The 10,070-nt window shown below is 33.1% G+C and overlaps 1 long non-coding RNA gene across 1 annotated transcript in view; it reads right to left on the bottom strand.

Annotated features, from left to right (window-relative positions):
• Nucleotides 1–237: 237 nt before the first annotated feature.
• Nucleotides 238–10,070, bottom strand: part of LOC136041372 (uncharacterized) — a 32,551-nt gene continuing 22,718 nt past the window's right edge. Inside the window, exon 4 of the long non-coding RNA XR_010621019.1 lies at nucleotides 238–328. This is a non-coding gene — a long non-coding RNA (uncharacterized LOC136041372). The remainder of the gene's footprint in view (nucleotides 329–10,070) is intronic.

Below are 10,070 nucleotides of genomic sequence, written 5' to 3'. Positions count from 1 at the left end.
AAGAAAACGATCATAACTGGAGATTTTAAAGGCCAAATAAAAATACTGAAGAAAATATAGAAACCGAATATTTCGAGATGACAACTGCCTCTCTTTTTCTGCGCGAACAAAATAATAAGATCAAGAAAAAACAAAAAACACAGAAAGTACAACAAAACCAACGAAAAAAACGCTTAAAACATTAAATAAATTCAATAAAAGACAAAAAAATTCAAATAATTAAAAATCAATCACCTAACAAACAATAGAGTGAGCTATTCACCAATATCTGCAATTTGCATATAATCCAAACAAAGTTGCACTACCAATAGCGGATAATGACAAACAACTGAAAAATAAAAGAAAAAAAAATCCATTCACTCAAACAATCAAAGCAGCAATTGAATGAATTGGAAAAATAGGTCATTTAATATCTGATTGTAACATTTGCATTTCTTGCAGATACCTTTTGAGACCTAAAGGGTTGATGATGTAATTGATTATGTGATTTGGGAAGTGGCTCATCATTTATTTCAGGGATTACTAAAGTATCAGCTTTTCTTTTGAGAAAACCGAAATAAGACTAATTTATTCTTAAATCACCTGAATCTCTGCTGAAACAATTAAGTGAGCTATTTGCCAAATATATGCGATTTGCATAAAATCCAAACAAAATTGAACTACCGACGACGGATACTAACGAACAACTGAGAAATAAGAAAAAAAATCCCTTTACGTCAATGCCAGTTCAATTTTGTTTGGGTTTTATCCAAATTGTTGATATTGGCGGATAACTCACTTTATTGTTTAATATTTATTTGATATTAACTATTTAAATTTTTGGCCTTTTATTTAATTTTTTGGCGTTTTTTTCATTGGTTTTGTTGTATTTTCCGCATTTTTTTTCTTCATCTTATTATTTTGATTGCACGGAAGTTGAGAAGTGGTTGTTCTCTCGAAATATTTGCTTTCTGTACTTGCTGTAGCATTTTCATTTGGCCTTTAAAACCTCTTTTTGATCGCTTTTTTAGACATAGATTTATTATTGGTTAATTATATAAATAAGTCTAAAGTTTTAATAGCTCTCCCGGTTAGAACTAAAATGGTCAATAGCATACAATCTGAATTTGGAGCAGAATTTGTGTTTCTTTGTGTTTGAATGATTATAGAGAAACAGGGCTCTACTGAAAAACAAAACAAAATAGGAGTCTGTGTAAAGTAAAAGCAAACCAATTAAGAACAATTTTCGGGAAAAAAGGTCCTTTTACAATTGGTGCTTTATTTTTTTAATTTTTTCGTTTAATTCGGTATGACTTCTGTACTCATTCAAATGATGTATCTGGTTTTGCTTCTGAAAATAATATTTAAGGATTTGTTTGTAGACAAGTGCAACGTGATGCCACTTTGATAGCATTAGAACTTTACACTAGCTTTATGATCTATATTTAAGTTTGAAACATTCTGTATAGAGAGAAACAAGCGGATTTTCGGGGCTCCTATTTTGGTTTGTTTGGTCTTCATTTCCAGCAATACGAAAAAGTGTTTCCTACCTGTCCTAACAATCCTAAAATGCTTCATTTTCCTACATGTGAAAGTGTCCTTAAATAGTTTGATTTTAATGTACCAAGACTCTTACATTGTTTTGTGTTTTCAGTAAAGTGTTAGTTTTCTTATAATCCTGCAATCATAGGAAAATATTGGCAATTGGTTTATTTGCATACGTTTTATCAATATATGTTACATTGGCTGTGAAGCAAATAACTTTTGTTCATTCTAAGTTTCAACTTCGCTCTTTAATTCCCTCGGAATAATTTTGTTTCTTAAGTTAGTCTTCGCCGATTTTTTAAAAAGAAATTAAATAGTCTTATATAGAATTATACAGAATTATATATAGCATTATATAACTCTGAAAACTTTTTATTGTTCAATTACCTTTCAAATTGCTGACAAAACCAAAGCACTGTGTAACTTACCATTAGTAATATGACTATCTACCCTTAGTTGTGCTTTCAAGACACCAACTTCAAGAAGTGAATTTAATCATTTTGATACAGTTCTGAAAATTCAAGCCAGTTTTCGCTTTCATGGAGACTATTTATCTCTCAATCCTTTCTATATTGAAAGTGAACTATGCAGTAAGAACTAACTTCTAAGATTGTTGTCACAAATCCATTTCCTTGGCATTTTAGAAGAGACTATCTTTTTAAAGAACATTTTCAAGCTTTTCAAAACCTAAGTATGGTCTCTAAATCCATCATAAAGTATCGTGAATTTATATTTTATAACTTAACCTCGAAAAAAAGAAGTTTCTATTGTTTATTTTGTAATGTGCTACCGTTACAACTTTGCACATCTTTCGACATCATCATTATATTCAAAAGGCCTAGGTCTGAATTAACCTTTTAAGTACTGTTGTCATTTATTAAACTTTGGCTATAGATGACAGCAAAACTGGATTTGAAACTAGCTTGGGTTTTCTTTACTGCTTGCAACCTAAGTCCTTGAAAAGTTCACTAGCAAGGATTTTTTGACAATGGGGCCCCTGAAGGGGGACGGCCATCCAAAGATTGGCAAGAGGGGGCTCAGGGCTGGTGAGGACATTTATGGCCATAATCTCCTTCTCAAAATCCAATGTTAAACACTTCATATGGGATAACCTTTGCTAGTTTGAAATTTATTGACAATGGTCGTCCCCGGAAGGGCAAACGGGGTATTTCAAAGGTTCAAGCGAAAGGGGCTCAGGGCTGGTGAGTACATTGATGACCATAACCTCCTTCTCAAAATCCTACCCTAAATTATTCAAAGGGGGCAAAGATCACTAGCATGAACTTTAATGACATTGGGGACCCAGGAGGGGAATATCGGGCTCTCTGAATATTGGCCTGGCTCAGGGCTGGTGACTACACTGATGACCACAAGTTCTTTTTCAAAATTTTATATTAAATGATATGATGCCATATTCGCTAGCATGATATTAATTGACGTTGGAAGCCCCCTGGAGGGAAGTTTGTGGTGCTCCAAAGGTTGGACCGAGGGTTTTGAGAATTGGCTCAGTAATTAACTAAAATACCTAGCAAGAAAAAAGAAAATATTTTTTTTTGAAATGTTCCTATTATCAAAAATAGAACAATAGTGTGGCTATTTCACTCTTCTTTCACAATCGCATTTAATCCATCTTGTAGTCTCATTTATTCGAGATTGTCCCTTATAAAACGCAATTTTTGAACAAAAGAAATTACTTTTTTAAGCCAGATCATTTTGCTATTGAGGTGTAAAACAATGCAAATGCATGTCCCTTTATGTAATAGAACGTAAAACCCTGCAAACCAATAGGCTTAATTCTTGCGTAAGTCCAGTAACAGAAAGAGCGTGTCTGCTCGAAACCCTTACAGCATAAAAGAAAAGGACTGTCATTGCATTAGAAAGGTTTTTGGAAACAAAATCAGTTTTACGCAAGACAAATAATGGGAAAACCTACCTTGGCACTTGCATCCTTAAAGCTTTTAGTGTCAAATGTAAAAAATATATCAGCGTGCCTAAACATATTTCCACTAACCTACTTTTAGTTAGCTCTTAACCTTTGTGAATTTAAATGCCTTGAAAAACATCTTGAAACATCTTGAAACGTTTTGAAATTAAAAGTTTAGTGCAAAAAAAGATTTATGGTGATCTCGAACAAGAGCCTAAAAACTTTTTTAAAATGGCCTCAGATCGAGGTCAAAAGTGCGACCTTGGAATCAGAATGGTTGGAAACCTTCTATAGGATAATTAGGATAATTACAGTGATTCAACTTGAACAGCAAATAATATAAGGTTTTGTATGGGTAGCACTCGTGTGTCTTCTTTTTTCTTCTAGCAGGGCAAGGGGTAACTAGAACATCAAAGAGAGATGTTTAACGACCTATTCAAACAAAACAAATTTTCTAGTGCCCTTTTTATGTGACCAAATAAATTTAAGGATGGCTAACTCTCCTCCCCAAAAGAACCCCTCCCCCAGATTCGTCCAATCAAGATTTTAGGAGACCCATTTTCCTCAATAAAGTTTTAAGATTCAATAACTATGGTTTTGATGATGGTCTTACCCTCCATAGTCCCTGGGGAAAGGACTGTACGCAGTATTGGGCGAATCTGTATCGGTTGTATTGGTGTCAAACGTATATGTATTGGGCGTATTGATATCACACGTATTGGCATCAGGCATATCGGTATCGTGTGTTTTTTCAATCATGATTTATGCCTTCTATCATGGTGGCTAGGGTAGCTTCAGTCATGGTACAAGCCTGACAGCAGTAGCTGCAACCCAGTAAAGAGCAAACAACAGTCAATTGTAACCAAAAGTTGAAAAATGTGGTTTGAAAAAAAACTGCCTAATGAGAATAAATTTGTATACGACTATGATTTAGGAACTATAACAATTATTTTGATTAGTTTTAAAAGCAAAAGTTTGTTGCAAAAAAAATTATGGTCAATTTGAAAAAAACCTGAAACTCTTCAAGATGGCGTCAGATCAAAATAAAATTGTGCCGTTGGAATCAGTATTGTTAAAAGCCTTGTACAGGGTAATTAAAAGCATTAGTTTGTATATGATAATGATTCATGAACGATAACAATTGTTTTGATAAATTCTAAAGATAAAAGTTTATTGCGAAAATCAAATTTGTGGTGATTTTGAAAAAGATTGAAAACCCTCCAAAATGGCGTCATGTCAAAATAAAATTGCACCATTGGCATCAGTATAGTTAAAAACCTCTTACAGGGTAATTAACAGCATTGATGTGTCCTTATTTTTCTACTAGGCCTAACGGGCTACCATAGTGTCATAGAGAAATGTTTAATGGCTTATTCGAAAAAAAAATTAGATTGGTCATCCGGTAAAAATCGCAATATAGCCACTTTTTAGCAAAGTTAAACCTCCATATTCCATAAAAAAGGACTGTAAATTACAAAATTATGGTCCCTCAAAAGTGAATAGTTTAAATTAGTTTAATAAAGTTCGTAGCTCACTGGTTAGAAAATTTGACCAAGAATTAGGACATTAAATGGTCAAATCTGTAACGGGCATTTTTTTTCAGGAATGTTGATTAACTAGTCAAAAGTGAGTGCGTAATCTAACATAAGCAAACAAAAATATATTTCATATTCTCACACCACCTGTGATATCAGTAGCCCTCAGGTTACAATTCGAATTATCTTAAACTTTAAGCATAAGAATTAATATTATTTTAACAACCGTAAAGTAATTGAGCTGTATAGTAATCCTGTAATTTATTTTCAAAAAAAAAAGGAGATATATGCTTAGACTGAACTCAATCTGCAGAAGTGAATACAATTTAAATGAAAAAAAGCAACAGTCCTAAATTACTTAATTTTTTTCAAAAGTGTCTGCTTTTCCTGTACCCAAACTCTTATGTTATTTGAGTTTTTGGTGAATTGCTAGTTTACTATAATCATACGAAGATAGGAATATATCAGTTGGTTTATTTGCACTATTTTTATCAATCTGTGCTATATTGACCATGAAGCATTAATTTTTGGTCGTTTTAAGTTTCAACTTTGCTCTCTACTTAGCTTAGAAGATTTTTTTTTTTTTAATGGTATTGAGAATTAATGTAATTGATTAATTAATTTTTTTTGAGAAAAGTATGTATGTTTTACCTATATTTACCAAATAGTAAAATGGCAGTCAGGTGAACCTTTTTGAGAATGTTAAGGGGAGCTTTAGGCTAAATCAAAACACGTTACGGGTATACAGGCTGTCAAAAGTGTATAACTCAGGAATGACTGAATATATTAATTTTAACTTTCAAGAAAAGATATAGGAGATGATTGATGAACCAAAAAGACAATATTTCAAACGACTACTGCTACTACTACTACTACTACTACTACTACTACTACTACTACTACTACTACTACTACTACTAATACTAATACTACTACTTTTACTAATAATACTACTATTAGAAACGTTACTATCTAAAATATTTTTTTGGGGGTGGGGGACAAGAGATTTTACCGACTGGTGGGTCATTTTTATCGACTGTTTTTGTCAATAATTAGCATAATATCTTTTTTGGATATAATATGTAAATCACTGCACGAGTTGGTAAAACCGCTGCATTCACCAACCGAGATTTAAATTTTTGCATATAATGTGTCACTTTTTTAATGTTGTTTATTTAACTGAATGGAAAAATACGTCATTATCAGTAAAATCCCTGAAGGAGTCGGAGAAACTGCTGCCTTTACCGACCAAGTTCGAAACATCGATGATATGTATATCTATATGACATAGATGATATGACAACATCTATATGACATAGATGTCATATAGATGAATAGATTCTATATGAATAGATGATATGACAAACATCTATATGACATAGATGATATGTCAGTATTTTTATGGTCTATATTGAACTGAACAAAGAATTTTAGCGGTGTCAGAAGAATCGTGAAGCGAATTTTACCGACTTTTTTTCCGAGTAACCAAAAACATTTCGAGGGGCCTCCCCCTCCCTCCTCATACATGATAACCCTGACTATTACGACTTCTACTACTACTACCATTACAACCACTACTACTACTACTACTACTACTTCTACTACTATTACCACTACTACCAATACTACTACTAATACTACTACTACTATTACTACTATTGTTACTAAACTACTACTATTTCAACTACTACTTATATAACAACTAATTGACAGGTTGGGAGCATTAAGATGAAATTTTCAAGTATATGAATATACCATCTATCAAAAGGGATATATCAGCAGTGTCATAGCAACGGCTAAATGTATTGAGGTAAAAATTAAATGGATTTTGATGAGAGGTATTTTCGATTGACCAAAAGGCGAACCATTAATACCACTGCTTTGGCTAGTACTAGTGTCATTACTATTATTACTACTATTAATAATAGTAATACTACTGTGACTGCTGCTACAACTATGTATAAGATTAGGTGGCGGAAATTCTCTGAAAATTTTGAGGAAGAAAGTGAAGTGAATCCATACACACCGTCAGTATGCAGATTGTCAAACGACACATCAACAATATCTTAGGAAAAGTTTTGTGTGTGAAGTTCAAACTTACAGGGTTTGTTGTGAACATTCCAAAGAAATTATTTGCATCTTGATCCTACTGCTTCTTCTCGTATTATTACTACCGCTACCATTATTATTACTTCTAATACTACTATTGCAACTAGGGCCAAGGATATTGCTATTAATTTTACTGATACTAATACTACTATTACTTCTGGTGCTTTTACTAATATTACTAAAGTTAAGGGTGTTAGGCAAAAAATTTGGGGAATATTAAAACAGTATTATACTAAATCAGGACACAATATGCCCATACAGGTTGTCAAAAGGCCATTTCAGCAATGCTTCGAAAACGATTGATAGTATTAAGTTGAAACTGTCAGTGTGTGCTGAAGGGGATGGTTATAAGAAACCAAAAGTGCTTCGCGCATGCTACAAATAATGCTCCAGCTGCAGCTACGACTGTTAATACTACGCAAGCTAAGGGTATTAAGGTGAAGCTTTCAGGGAACATTGATGTGGATGTTGAAATAAATAAAAACGAAGTAAGAGTATGTAGATTTTAAAAATTGTGATACAGAAATATTTCAAAGACAGGATACATAATTAAGTCAGAAGATGAAAGGTCAGTCTTGGCGGATTTTCAACTAGCAAGAACACACTATATGTATATTATAATGCTACCACTACAGTTACCATAACTAATGACACTAAGGGTGTTAAGGTGACTCTATTCAATTTAATTCAATTTATTCAAATAAAGAAAAGTAAAACATAACACCAATAATAATTAGGATCCGACAAACGAGCTTGCTGAGGACCGTAACAACAAGAAACTGAAAATGAAGAAACAAAAGAAAAGAAAGAAAAAACACGGGTAATTAAAGCAAATTGAATACAAATTTAGACAAGTATAATATCAAAGCTTTGTACATTGTTTTACAATGTGCGAAAACTTGTGGATAGCTCGACACTTAAGGTTATTATATTCCATTGAAGTATATATTAATAGATTTGGGATTGCTAGGCCAAACTAGAGATACACTTTGGGACAGTGAAGGAACGGTTGGATGAACGAAGACAAAGGCCATCAGAGTTATTACTTTTAAAATAATATAGTAATTGGAGAGGAAGATTTTAATGTTAAGCAGAGTATGCAAGGGATGAATTTAATTTCTTATGATTTATTCGAAAGGGATAATACGAAAATCGGAGTACAAGTCCTGTGTGGGCTATAGTCGGGGCAGTTGAAAGACTGCTTTAACAGGACGGTTTTCGGAAGATTTTTATTTATTGGTAGCTGAAGGATAAGTGTTGCCCCAAACAGATCTTCAGTATGAGATATATAGGTAAATAAAAGAGTAATAAAGGTATCAAGGATATCGGGAGGAAGAAAATAATAAGCACGATTAATCATACTTACCTGGATTATATGTGGACACCAAGAAACTTTGCAACTTCAACCGGCAGGAGGAGATTGATACAATATTTTAGGCCAAGTGCTTGCTGATCTTTATTTTTTTTTTTAAGGGGCTCGAATTAATTAAACCTAACTTTTCTTGCCGTTAATGGCCATGCAGTTAACGAGACACTACTCCTGTACCTTATTCTATCTAGTAGAGGTGACGATGGATGGTAGATTAGGGCCGGTGATGAAAAAGTTTCTATCGCCAGCAAAAAGTACTGGGACCACTGGTGGACCCAGGTGTGTAACTAAATCATTAATATAAAGGAGAAAAAGTATTGGACCAAGAACAGATCCCTTCGTGATGCCCCAACCATGTAAAAGGTCTTAGAAAAATCCAGAAATAATCCCAATACAGTATTTTTAAGGTCAATTGGGGAACGTATAAACTTTGTGGCGTCGATTAGTGCATAAGCAGTTGAAAATTTGGAACAAAAGCCTTATTGATGAGGAGAAATCAATGAATCTAAATGGTGAATCCCAAATAAAAAGGGAGAAAGATGTCGGAACATAATTTTCTCTAGCACTTTAGATATAACTGGGAGAAGTGAAATTAGAAGATAATTACTTATCTCTGACGGATCACCTTTTTTTTATCAATCGGGATAACAATTGCTGATTTAAATATTTCTGGGAAGACTCCATTCAATTCATAGACAGGCTTGCTATGTGTACAATGGGTTCACAAACATAGGAATATATGATCCTAAGAAGCTAATTCCTTATGCCAAATAAATCAGGTGTACTGCTATTAGAGAGAGATTCCATAACTTGAAGCACCTCTTTACTATCTGTTGGAGAGAAAAACATGGATCTGGGATTCCTGCTAGGATGTACTGAATGGGAGGGGGAACAGGAGCTAGCATTTGGAACATTGGAGTAATAATTATTGAAAGCATCCAGTACTGAAATTGGGTCAATGATTCTGCCACTGATGTCCATAAGATTAATAGGTACAGATCTTGAATTCCTTTTTTTTAAGAATTAATTTATTGTGGACAAATTTTTTTGCAAGTGCCATTTGTAGTGAGAGATTTTTGAATAATAATAATTTTTTTTGCTTCAAGGACAAGTTAGGTATATAGCTTTTTGTATTTTATATAATTATTTGGGTCAATAGGTCAATGCTGGCTTTGCAAGCTATTTTATATTGGTCATTTCTACAGTATGAAGAGATTATTAGGCTATTGGATGTCCAGGGGCTTATATCGGTAGTTTTTCGGTTCGATTTACAGACTCTCGCTGTGCATAAGCATTTGTGGCTGAATTAACATCCTGACAATCCAAAATCTTGGATTAGTCAAAGAATTTTAAGCGATCCGTTAATCGGTTCATATTCACTGTATTATATATTCTATTAGTTGAGGTAAATGTTTGAAAGAAGGTACCAACATCGTTATTATTGTTAAATTTAGCATATTACAATTGAAGTTCCCAAAAACTATTGCCTTCTTTTGTGGTAAATTAATAAGACTTTACTTGATATTAAACCAACTCTTAATATTTACTTAATATTTACTTGATATTAAACTCTTAATATTAAACCAACATAGACTCCAAGAGCATAAAT

The sequence above is a fragment of the Artemia franciscana genome, chromosome 1 (genome assembly GCF_032884065.1).
Source record: "Artemia franciscana chromosome 1, ASM3288406v1, whole genome shotgun sequence".
Taxonomy (NCBI): Eukaryota; Metazoa; Arthropoda; class Branchiopoda; order Anostraca; family Artemiidae; genus Artemia; species Artemia franciscana.
Note: the sequence above shows the minus strand (reverse complement) of the source record. Positions and strands in the feature narration are given on the sequence as shown.